At 36.9% G+C, this 13,239-nt stretch overlaps 1 protein-coding gene across 6 annotated transcripts in view; it reads right to left on the minus strand.

Annotated features, from left to right (window-relative positions):
- Positions 1 to 13,239, minus strand: part of RFX3 (regulatory factor X3) — a 290,721-nt gene that overhangs the window by 244,591 nt on the left and 32,891 nt on the right. The window contains exon 2 of one of the 6 annotated variants that reach the window (XM_032635918.1): positions 4,975 to 5,042. The exons of the other annotated variants lie outside the window; for them this stretch is intronic. The gene's annotated coding sequence lies outside the window, so the exon portion shown is untranslated. The remainder of the gene's footprint in view (positions 1 to 4,974; positions 5,043 to 13,239) is intronic. 6 annotated transcript variants of the gene reach the window in all.

Here is a 13,239-nt window from a genome sequence, read left to right on the forward strand (position 1 = left end):
TTTAGTTATAAGAGAATCATATACATATTGCATACATTTCCAAGCAATTAGCAGCTTAATTAGCTAATTAATTAGCTAATTTCCAGCAATTAGCAATTAGCAGCTTCAGCTAAAAGAACCTTCAGCTTGGTAGAGACTTCAAGGATAAAACATATATTTAGTTGAATAGATAACTATTCCAGTCTTAAAGATCTTTATAGAGTATGACATCCCAAATAACCCTCTATTGCCACGCACTTTTAGGGAATATCTTCTTTATGACAAATTAAAATCGTCCTTCCTATAATTCAAGTTCATTCTACTTAGGTCTGTCTTTCAAGGAGATAACTTAAGGATCTAACATACCTGTCATTTTGTTGCTTTATTGATTTTTAGCTGAAATTCTGTAATAAAAAATAAAAAGAAATACAAGTAAATTTGAAAACAGATTCCCCCCACGCTTCTTGAATCCTTCCTCACTCCTGCCAATATATCCATTTTTACTGCCCTTTTCAGTGCCTCTCTAATTGTTCCATGTTCAGAATGAACTGTGGAGAAAACAAACATTACTAGTTTAGAGTGTTTAGTTTAGTACTCTAAACTAAGAGCTCAATGGTTAAGTTTAAGAAAAGCAGTACTCCAGAAAAAAGAATGAAGTTTTGCCATTTGCCACAGCAGTGGACTTGGAGGGCATTATGCTAAGTGATGTCAGTCAGACAGAGAAAGACAAATACTGTATGATGTCACTCTATGTGGAATCTAAAATATATAACTAGTGAATATAACAAAAAGGAAACAGACTCACAGATACAGAGAACAAACTAGTGGTTACCAGTGGGGAGAGGGAAGGGGAGGGACAAAATGGGGTAAGGGTGTTAAAAGGTACAAACTGTTATGTATAAAATAAATAAGCTACAAGGATATATTGTACAACATAGGGCATACAGCCAATATTTTATAGTAACTATAAATGGAGTATAACCTTTAAAAATTGTGAATCATAATGTTGTACACCTGTTACTTATATAATATTGTACATCAACTATATCTCAATAAAAAAAGTTTTAAATAAAAAGTACAAAATTGTTGACACATTAAATGTGTACAATGCTATGATTTGAGTCTAACAATTATTCTTTTTTTTTTAACATCTTTATTGGAGTAAAATTGCTTTATAATGGTGTGTTAGTTTCTGCTTTATAACAAAGTGAATCAGCTATACATATACATATATCCCCATATCTTCTCCCTCTTGCGTCTCCCTCCTACCCTCCCTATCCCACCCCTCTAGCTGGTCACAAAGCACCAAGCTGATCTCCCTGTGCTATGTGGCTGCTTCCCACTAGCTATCTATTTTACATTTGGTAGTGTAGATATGTCCATGCCACTCTCTAACTTCGTCCCAGGTTACACTTCCCCCTCCCCCGGTCCTCAAGTCCATTCTCTACGTCTGTGTCTTTATTCCTGTCCTGTCCCTAGGTTCTTCAGAACATTTTTTTTAGATTCCATATATATGTGTTAGCATATGGTATTTGTTTTTCTCTTTCTGACTTACTTCACTCCATACGACAGACTCTAGGTCCATCCACCTCACTACAAATAACTCAATTTCGTTTCTTTTTATGGCTGAGCAATATTCCATTGTATATATGTGCCACATCATCTTTATCCATTCATCTGTCAATGGACACTTAGGTTGCTTCCATAACAATTACTCTTATCTTGAATTTGTGTGATAAACTCTTAACCATTATTAAATTTCATGATGTTTTTGTTGACCATTGATGGAATTTATTTTCTATTTGCAGGTATGTAATTTCATAGATTGTTACAATACAATAAGGCTTAAATGCATACTTGGGTAAGGTAAAAACATGTTTTGGAATCCATTATTATCAAAGACTCTAGAATTCTATAATATGATGAAGGAACCATTCTGTGACACTATTAGCAATACTCATAAATGCTACTATAATCTAGCATTTTCAAGACTCTAACATAGATAATAGCTTATGAAGATTACTTCTAAGAACAAATATGCTTAACTACCAGCCTTGGGATTATTAAGTATAAGCAATATTTTAAATTATATAAAAATGGTGATGCTTATTAATGCCACTTTATGACCAAGATATAATATGTTTAATATGAACAGTTTCTATTTTAATTTTTACAAAAACTATATTACTATTTTAAAACCAATTGTCATTGGCCCTGGTAAAAAGCTAGTAACTTGTGTATCCTGCATACTGTGTTCAGTACATATTCAGTAAGTACTTAGTTGACAAGGAACAGAAGTAAGGAAAATGCCAACAGTCTAATTCTTATTTCTAGATCCACAATGCCAGCAGGACAAGAGGTATACAGCCTTGATTGTCACTTAGAGGAATATAGTTTTCTACTCTTTAGTCCTTGCACAAAGAAAAATAGTACAGAGCAATGGCTCTAAAAGCTTACTTCTGATGAAATACTACTCAGAGCCTCAAAAGGAAAAGAGACAAAAATGGACGTGCTCTGCAGCCACCAACATTACCCAAGGTGGCTCCTGAAGAACTTCTTTGACTGGAAAATACAATTTGAAAATTACTAATATAGTGGACAGGAACACTGGATTAAGAGTCACAAGATCTGGGTGCATATGCTAGATCTTCCAACTACTTGCTGTGCAACAGTTTTCAAAGGTGTTTCTTAACCTCTCTTGGACTCGGCTTTCCCATCCATTATATGGTCCCATATAACTGGTCAGGAAGAAAGTTAGATAAGATGCTGTACGTACAAAAGAACCTTATGAAGTGTGATCTACAATGTAAATATAAAGTATATTATAATTAACGGCCCATATGCCGTGCAATAAGCAAAAACACTTTTCCCTCCCTACCCCTCCCCTTCCCAAGACAAGTTACTTATTTCACATGTAACAAAGGAGTTTAAGGCTATCAAAATGAAAGCCCAAAAGTCAGATTAAAAGGAAAAAGTGGGGAGGGCAGCACATATAGATTTGTTTTCTATGGCTTTTCAGGATAATTCAAGTTAAGTTCATCTCCTACAACTTACCCAAAAGAAGGACTCCACCAAAATATCCACTGGTTTTTTATTTTAAATTTCCACTAACCTATTTTTTTTCTCTTTTTTTTTTTTGCGGTACGCAGGCCTCTCACTGTTGTGGCCTCTCACGTTGCGGAGCACAGGCTCCGGACGCGCAGGCTCAGTGGCCATGGCTCACGGGCCCAGCCGCTCCGCGGCATGTGGGATCTTCCCGGACCAGGGCACGAACCCGTGTCCCCTGCATTGGCAGGCGGACTCTCAACCACTGTGCCACCAGGGAAGCCCCACTAACCTATTTTTAATAAACATTATTTGCAAGCATTTTTAATCGAAGTACACTATGGGACACTCTTTTCTCTAGGTCCACATGAGCTTTCACAATTATTAGGTATGTTATCGATGCCCATACCAGATACCCTCAATCATGAAAAATGAATGATAAGGAAATCATTCATTTGTTAGATACAGACAACTCAAATGATTTAATAAATATGATAAAGCTGCAAAACTTCTTAGGAAAACTATTTGAAAGAGTTGGCACTGAGTTTCTTTAAATATACTATCAGTGATAAAGATTATAGCTCTTTAATTATAACGCGTATACATAAATGCATAGTTTTTGTTATAAATCATGTTACAAAGGTCTTACACATAAAACTATTTACTTTATCTTTCCTGCAACCTTATATCTATAAAAATTTTTGAAAAGTGGTTAGGAGAATTTTTGGTGCACCCTTTGGTGGACTTTTATAAAACCACAGGTTTGAAATGCAGGAAATAGCTCCAGTTTATTTCTCTCGAGTCTTGGTTAAGTCTCTTAACCAGCAAACTGTATGGTTATCGTCCCACAGAAGCTGAAGACTGAAGAAATGTTAAAAGAGCAATGTTTTACCGCCTTCAATGGGCTGCATTTCAGTTGAATTCCAACTGCGTGGGAAGGTAAGAAAGTAATTCAATTCGGGTACAAGCGTAATCTCAAAGACCAATGATGATGAACAGCTTACATGTACTCAAGACTCTATGCCTATCCCTCTGATGCCCCTCCCCCTACCACCTCTGCACCTTTCACCTTTCTGAATGCCAACGGAAAGCCTCTTTAAAGTACTGCTGTAGTGGAAGCAGAAGTTCACACACCAAACTGCTGCACCTTCTTATGTAACCAACCCATTACTGAGTAGGGGAATTATGACATCAGCAGTATGTTAGCCAATTACTCTACTCAATAGTTAGTACCCACTGATTCTCACACTCCTGTGTTATTGGCTGAATTTCTTAAGGATAGCTGCTATATTTTACTATCTTTAATTTGAACTAATTCTGATACAGGATTGATGCTTGCTAATCTATGAAACAACTATGGATATGAATGTGGCATATGCACTTAGCTGAGTGCCATTTTAGAATGCCAAAGTCAGGCATCATGCAGGGTGACACAAGAGTACCAAAGGGGCAGCAAAAGACTAACATATGAGGCTCATATTTGTTTTCATTAGACCACCCTGAGAAGTGCCTAGAAATTTCACATTATAGGAGCCTCAATACCCTTTCACACTATTTCCTGCACTAGCTGCTAGTACTTTTCAATGCAGCATGCCTTTAATCCTACTTTGGGTGGGCTGGGGAGGTGGATAGGAAGGAGGCGTTCTCTTGAGGTTTTTTTAGCCCCACAGAGAGCTAATAAGCTATCTGAAGCATTTAAAAATATTAACTGTAACCGTATAATGTGAGGAACAGCTCCAATACTTTGCCTTAAACATATACAAGTAGTAAAAGAAAAGTTCCTTACCATATTAGCTATTGTCAACCATCAAGAAAGGAAAAACCTATCTCAAAATCTCACATTTTAAAAAGTTATTGAAAAAATTCAGACATGAGACCCCATATTTGACATATTAAAATACTCTATGTTTTGTGTACATTCATAATTTATAGAGAACATGGATCAATTACCTCATATTCTTTCCATGAGCCAAACTCAATGTATTCTCTACCATAAAATGCCAGAATGACCAAGTGGCCTAAAATGTTAAAAGCAAGAAGAATTAGGTTAACATTAAAAATGAATTCTTTGATATCTAGAAGATATATGATTATTTTAAATTATTGAATTTGTGGATAAATACTAATTACCATACAAATGAATTATTTTTAAAGTATTTCTTTGCATAACTATATTTTTTAAAGTTTCCTATTTAGCCAAAAAAAAAATGTTATATTGATTTTACAGAAAAGGAGAACTTTTACTTTTCAAAGAATTAGAATTCAAGTAAACATATTAATCTAATAATCAGGAAAAATTTAAGTGAGGGAAAATAATGAAGAGAAGAATTCTCTGAAAAAACCTATGCTTTTAAATTGTGAAGATGAGAGACCAGCCAGTTCTGAGAACAGCCTGATATAGAAAAGCAAAAGTGAGAATGGATTAGCAGCTGACATAACTTTGCTCATTCCTTAAAAATAATTAAATAAGATTTATTTCTTAAAAATAAACAAGCAGAAAACAACATACAAACAGGTCACAAACCAGAGAAATTAATAAGATATACATGATTATTCAGTTTTATGGAAATTTTAAAAAGAAATCTTTGGTTGAAAGACAAATGGGCAATGTTATTTTAAAACTAATGATTTTTACTGGCTAATAAATTAAATTTAGGGTAACACTTACATATAAAAATGTAATTAAGTATATTGTTTATATATGTTCCTACCGTTTTTGCCCTAAATTTGGCCCATGATGTCAGAGATAAATTTAGTACAAAGTATTCTGATAATTTAGTCAACTGTAAACAGCATCATAGCTGCCTGGCGTGATTTAGTTTTGTTTGTTTTCTTTTTTTCTTTAAAGGTAAAGGTGACGTTAAGTGACAGTTGCCATAAATTTTTATGTCGGTCCATTAAACTCAGAAAAATAACAAAGCAAACAGGCACAGCTGAGTATATATGAACAAGGAACAGTCTAAATACACATTTTCGGGGTGACCTGAACATGACAAGACAAGGATCACTAAAGTAATCACAGGTGTTTGCTGTGTATTTAGGCGATTACAAGTCAGATACAGCAAAAATGCAATAATCTACACTAATTAACACACCAGAGTTCTCAGAAAGAACTCGGCAATTTTAACCCTATTATCAGATTTTCCTGTTACCTTATTATCATTATGACATATATTTTCTGACATGAGATGTTACTGTACATATTTATTATAAATTAAGTGACAAAATACTTCATAACAACTTTGAGCAAAATGACTATGAGTTATACATACCCATAATCAGATGTTTCTAAGATAATTCTACCAAGTCCTTTAGCTTGGATTCTTTTCTCCAACCACCCTCACCTGTACTTAATTTGAGTGAATATCAAGTAAGAAAATTCAAGCTAATCTACAGTTATCTGTGTCCTCTACTCCTCTCCAAACAGGTTACAAGTAAAATCTCCTCTTTGAAGACATCTTTCGCCACCTCATTCTGAAACTAACACAATTGCTCAGGATCTCTTCATGTCTTGAATTATTACAAGTTTCTCAGACTCCATGTCAGATCACTAATAATACAAATTGTCTTTGCCATTAGTCATTTTAACTTTAAGATCCAATTAATTTCTTAAAGGCTGTTCTCATATAATATTATTCAATCAGTTATTTAAAAAAGAATTGCAACTATGCTAGGCGCCACACATACAAATATTAAATATACACGGTCCCCACACACAAGTAGCTCACTCACTACCATGCAAATCACAGCAAGATGCACCCTCCCTCAAAACTCTACACTGGCCCCACAAGAACTTATTTTCTTGTTTCTTTCTATATTCTACAATGACTTTCTTCTCATCTCTTGCACAAATAATCCAAGTATCTTCATCTTGCCCTTCAACATTTACTGACTCAATACTATGTGCTTGGCAATATGCTAGAAGTTGATTAGGTATTCAGTGCCAAGCAAAACACAGTTTTTTGTATTCAGGTCCCACCTCATCTGCTCCCACATACTATGCTAACTCTTTCAGTGGCTTTATAATTCTCCTGGTATTCATTTTTTGCACGCTCATTTTCTCATACTCCACAACTAATAGTAAACAAATCCTGCTGATCTGTCACCCATGTCAGGTGATCCCTTCCAGCACCATCCTGAGACCCAGGCAAAAAGAGTCACTGCCCTGGGCCTTACACTTTAGAGAACCCACTTTGGCCCCCACTTGGGCCAGGTACTTCTTCTTGAAGTGAGAAGTCTGCAGAGTTCAGGGCATGCTCTCTGACTCCTCAGCACTCTACCACAGCAGATTCCCACGATCCCAAATTTACATACAGAGCCCTGAAGTATCGTCCCCAGGGCAGACAGGGATGCAGGCAAACCCACCTCTAGGCCCAAGGGGCAGTCAAGAGATAGCTTGCAAGGGGTGAGGCAAGGTTGCCTGGGAAATGGGACATGCTATGGCAAAGAACCTAGGATATGGGCAAAAGGAGGTAGACTACAGGAGAAGAACAAGGTGACAGAAGGCCAATTCTCCTTTGGCCACTATATTCTAGAACAGAACTCCTAAAAAAATCTGTAAGTTCTAAATGATCATCCACCTCATTACAAAGCTATATCAGTCAAATTAGGAGGTAGAGCACATTTTATTTAACAGTTAACTGATTTGTAGCATTTAAATATTCAGAAATATAATGAGTGAACTTTCATTTATCCTCTTGCACCCATTAGTGTTAAGGATGGGCCTGGTTTCTACATCCTATTTCTACTTATGGTTCACCAGTTTCAATCTTCATTATAGCGCATCAAATATTGTTATAAAAGTAGTGGCAGTAGAAGTAGTAGTAGCAAAAGTAGCATTGATAATACCTCTCACTGAAGGTCCTAGCATAGTACCAGGCACCTAACCTTTACTAAACTCTTTCATGCCTTTGTGTTACTTACAACCCAACTAGCTAGTTATCTTCATCTTATCCATGAGCTGAAAATAACAGAGTGGCAGAAGAAGGATCTTAACCAAAGTCTTTCTGAATTAGTAGCCCAGGTTCTTCACCCTATCCTTCCTTTCTGATGATTAAAACAGGTTTACCTGGCTTCAGACCACTCCCTGCTAATCTACACAGATCTGCCAGATTAATCTCTGTAAAAGACCTCTTTCACCTTAACATCTGATCCAGTTTTTAAAATATACACTACTGGTTATGCTCTATCCAGTTAAGTTCCAAATTCTTAGCCTGATTTTTCTTTCAACCCCATCTGCTTCATTATTTCCTAAAACAACTCTTCAAATTCTTCACAGCAAAATCATACCTTGCCTCTACCTCCCACAAGCTTAACCCCTTTTCCACATCCCTCAGCCAATACACCTCCCTAAAAACTTTTAAGATCCATCTCATGCTTTACCTCCTCCCTAAAGACTTCTCTAACTACTCAAGCCCAGAATCTTTTCTCATCCCCAATTTTCTATATTCGCATAATAGTGAGAGTCTCTGATCGCTCAACAAGTAAGTAAGCTATGAACTTAGGGTGTCAACCACAAAGGATATGACATACCTTATGACTTCATGTCACTTTATGGAGTTCCTCTTGTTGGAAGACACCATAGGGGAAACTGGTAAAGTGGCTCTAAAGACAAAGCACCTGGCTGATAATCCGCCTTCATCATATATTAGCACAGACTTTGCTGTTGAACTTGTAAAGTAACTACCAGCAGTTCATTTATGATTAGCAGACTTTTTGGTCCCTGAGCCCATTTTGATCTTAAATTTTTTGAGAACACCAAAGAACTTTTGTTTATGTGTATTATATCTAGTTGTGCAATGGCATATATTCAACAGCCAGCTTTCCCTCCTTTACCATCAAAAATGCCAAATTTGTAGTTTCAACTCATTTCCACGATGTAAATACTCCCAATGTGGCTAGTTTCAAGCTAGCAATGTGATATCTGAATAAAGATTTAAGAAGAGATTAACACCACTGGCTCTCTCGAGCTGGTAAGAATGGGCTTCAGTAGGTCACTACTTATATCTATCCATTTAACCATATTAGGAAACAAAATGGAAGGAGAAAGTCCAAGATGGTGGCATAGAAAGATCCTAAACTCACCTCCTCCCATGGATAAACCAATGCTACAGCTACATATGGAAAAATTCTCTATGAAAAAGACCTAAAAATTAGCCAAACAACTTCTGCACAGCAAACAGTAAAAGGGCAAACAGTAAAAAGGCCACATCAAGATAGACAGCAGAGGCAGTCTCACCAAAAACCTCATCACAGTGTGGCAACCCGCAACTGGGAGGGATCTCACAAATTCAGAGCTTCTCCCTGAAGAGAGAGGGGTTCATGCCCTGTATCAGGCACCCCGACCCTCAGGACCTGCAACAAAGAGACAAGCCTCCAAAACATCTGGCTTTGAAAACAATAAGGCTCACATCCAGGAGACCCATAGGGCTGCAGGGAGCTGAGATACTTCTCTTAAAGGGCTTGAGTGCAGATTCACTCACCCTGGACACCGGCACAAAAGCAGCAGTATGAAAATGCCTAGACTACATGTGAAGAAGATTCATTTGCTCGTCTTAGAGCAACCACCAGAGGGACAGAGGCCTGTTGGAACGCTCTAGCAGGGGCGGAGGAGCTGGTTAGTTTTCTGCTCTCCCTCTACCGTGATAATGCTAGCAGGTATGCCCTGACCCTGTGCTCTCCTGCGGCCCTGCAAAAGCTGGTGGGCACACCCCAGCCCTGAGCTCTCCTGCTGCCTCATTAAAGCTGGCAGCCATGGGCAGTATACACAGGGGACACTCCTTGATCATCTATCTGGCTCTGGTGGCCAAGGGGCTTGCATTCTTGGGTCCCACAGGACTGTAAAAATAGGAAAGACAGTTGTGGCAGGCTACCATCCCCAAGGCACCAACAGGCAGCAGACTGAAACATACCCCAGATCTTTCTGTGAAAAAGGACAATTTACTTGTCCTATAATTTTATCTTGAGGGGCAGAATTGAGGCTTGCTACACAGAGCTAAAGACTACAAAACTGCTCTCAGGGAACACAGGCTGAGAAACACCATATTTGTACTGTCCCTTGGCCGTGCTACAGCTCTCTACTACCTCACAGAAAACAGCTTATACGCATGACTGAAGCCCCAATTCTTGCAACTTTTGCCCAAAAGACAAGTCCAGGTCTCCAGCAGGGTTTATGATTGCAGTCCCACAGGACTGTATCTATTTGCATCCTTTAAAAGCTGTCTGAGGGTCTGGCTTCCCATCAGCCTGAAGCAAGGTACTGACTGAGATACTTCCTTTTGGAACACTGATAGATAATGGGTAAACCGTCAACAACTGGGAACTATCAGGAATAAATCAGGCTGCTTGGACAATCACAAAGGTTCAACAGACAACCAAGACCTAGGGTGAGGTTGAAAGACATGGTTCCTCTCCTAACACAACGCCACTCCTTCAAGACTGGGAAGGTAGCTGTTTCACCTAATATACAGAAACAAACACAGAGTCGAGCATAATGAGGACACAGAGGAACATGTTCGAAAGGAAAGAACAACATAAAACCTCAAAAAAAAACCCTTAATGAAATGGAGATAAGTAATTTGCTTGATAAAGAGTAAAAGATAATGGTCATAAAGATGTCCACTGAACTTGGGAGAAGAATGGATAAACACATTAAGAACTTCAACAAAGAAATGGAAAATATAAGAAAATACCTAACAGAAGTCAAAGAGCTGAAGAATAGGATAACTGAACTGAAAAATATACTAGAGGGGTTCAAACAGACTAGGTGAAGCAAAGAAAGAATGAGTGATCTAGAAGAAAGGGCAGTGGAACTCACACAGAACAACAAAAAGGAAAAAGAATTTCAAAAAGTGAAAATAGCTTACGGGACCAATGGGACAACATCAAACAGACTACCATTTGCATTATAGGGATCCCAGAAGGAGAAGAGAGAAAGAGGCAGAAAATTTATATTTAAAAAAAAAAAAAAAAAAAAAAAAAGGTTGACAACTTCCTTAACCTGGGGAAGGAATCAGAAATCCAGGTCCAAGAAGCCTAGAGTTCCAAAAAAGTTGAACCCAGAAAGATCCACACCAAGACACATTACAATTAAAATGTCAAAAGTTAAAGAGGAAATCTTAAAAGCAGCAAGAGAAAAACAACTTTTTATGTAGAAGGGAACCCGCATAAGACTATCAGCACATTTTCAGCAGAAACTCTGCAGACCAGGAGTAGCACAATATATTTAAAGTGCTGAAAGGAAAAAACTTCCAACCAAGAATACTCTGTGTGGCAAGATTACCATTCAGAATTGAAGAAGAAATGTTTTCCAGACAAGTGAAAGCTAAAGGAGTTTATCACCACTAAGCCAGCCTTCCAAGGAATGTTAAACAGACTGCAAGAAAGGGCATTAATTAGTAACAACAACTACAACAAAAATATATGAAAGTATAAATCTCACTGGTAAAGGTAAATCTATTATAAAGATAGTGGATTAATCACTTATAAAGCTAATATGAAGATTAAAAGACAAACAAAAGTAAAAATAAATATAACTATAATAATATGGTAAGAGGAACACAAAATAAAAAGATGTAAAATGTGCCATCAAAAACATAAAATGTGGGGGAGAGGGTAAAAAATGTAATTTTAAAATGCATTCAAACTTAAAGTTGTTACGAACTTAAAATAGAATGTTATTTACATAGGCTGTTATTTGTGAGCCTCATACTAGCCACAAAGCAAAAGCCTATGGTCGATACCAAAAAATAATGAGAAAGGAATCTAAACAAAACACTAAAGAAAGTCATCAAACCTCAAGAGAGAAGAAAGCAAGAGAAAAAGAAAGGAACAGAGAAGAACTACAAAACAGCTATAAAATAATTAACAGGAAGGCAGTAAATACATACCTATTAATAACTACTTAAAATGTAAATAAACTAAACGCTCCAGTCAAAAGATGCGGAGTGGCTGAATGGATACATAAACAAGACTCATCTATCTGCTGTCTACAAGAGACTCACTTCAGATATAAGGACACACACACTAAGAAAGTGAAGGGATGGAAAAAGATATTCCATGCAAATGGAAACCAAAAGAAAGCTGGGACAGCTATACTTACACCAGAAAAAAACAGATTTTAAAACAGCTACTACAATAAAAGGGCACTGGATAATGATAAAGGGGTCAATCCAAAGAGAAGACATAATATTTGTAAATATATATGTGCCCAACATAAAAGCACCAAAATACAACACGAATATTAACAGACCTAAAGGGTGAAAGTGATGGAAATACAATAATAGTGCAGAACCCTCATAACCCACTTACATAAATGAATACTTCATCCACACAGAAAATCAATAAACATTACAGGAAGAAAACTGAAAAAATCATAAATATGTGAAGATTAAACACCATGATACTAAACAACCAATGGGTCAATGAAGAAATCAAAAAAGAAATCAAAAAATACCTTGAGACATTTGTATATTTTGGAGATTAATCTTTTGCTGTTTCTTTTGCAAATATTTTCTCCCACTCTCAAGGTTGTCTTTTTGTTTTGTTCATGGTTTCCTTTGTTGTGCAAAAGCTTTTAACTTTAATTAAGTCCCATTTGTTTATTTTTAAAACAATCCAATTAAAAAATGGGCAGAAGACCTAAATAGACATTTCGCCAAGGAAGACATACAGATGGCCAAGAGGCACATGAAAAGATGCTCAACATCACTAATAATTAGAGAAATGCAAATCAAAACTACAATGAGGTATCACCTCACACCAGTCAGAATGGTCATTATCAAAAAATCTAGAAACAATAAACACTGGAAAGGGTGTGGGGAAAAGGGAACCCTCCTGCACTGTTGGTAGGAATGTAAATTGATACAGACACTATGGAAAACAGTATGGAGGTTCCTTAAAAAACTACAAATAGAACTACCATATGACCCAGCAATCCCACTACTGGGCATATACCCTGAGAAAACCATAATTCAAAATGAGACGTGTATCACAATGTTCACTGAAACACTATTTACAATAGCCAGGACATGAAACCAACCTAAATGTCCATCAACAGATGAATGGATAAAGAAGATGTGGCTCATATATACAATGGAATACTACTCAGCCATAATAAGAAACGAAATTGAGTTATTTGTAGTGAGGTGGATGGACCCAGAGTCTGTCATACAGAGTGAAGTATGTCAGAAAGAGAAAAACAAATACCATATGCTA

The sequence above is a fragment of the Phocoena sinus genome, chromosome 6 (assembly GCF_008692025.1).
Source record: "Phocoena sinus isolate mPhoSin1 chromosome 6, mPhoSin1.pri, whole genome shotgun sequence".
Taxonomy (NCBI): Eukaryota; Metazoa; Chordata; class Mammalia; order Artiodactyla; family Phocoenidae; genus Phocoena; species Phocoena sinus.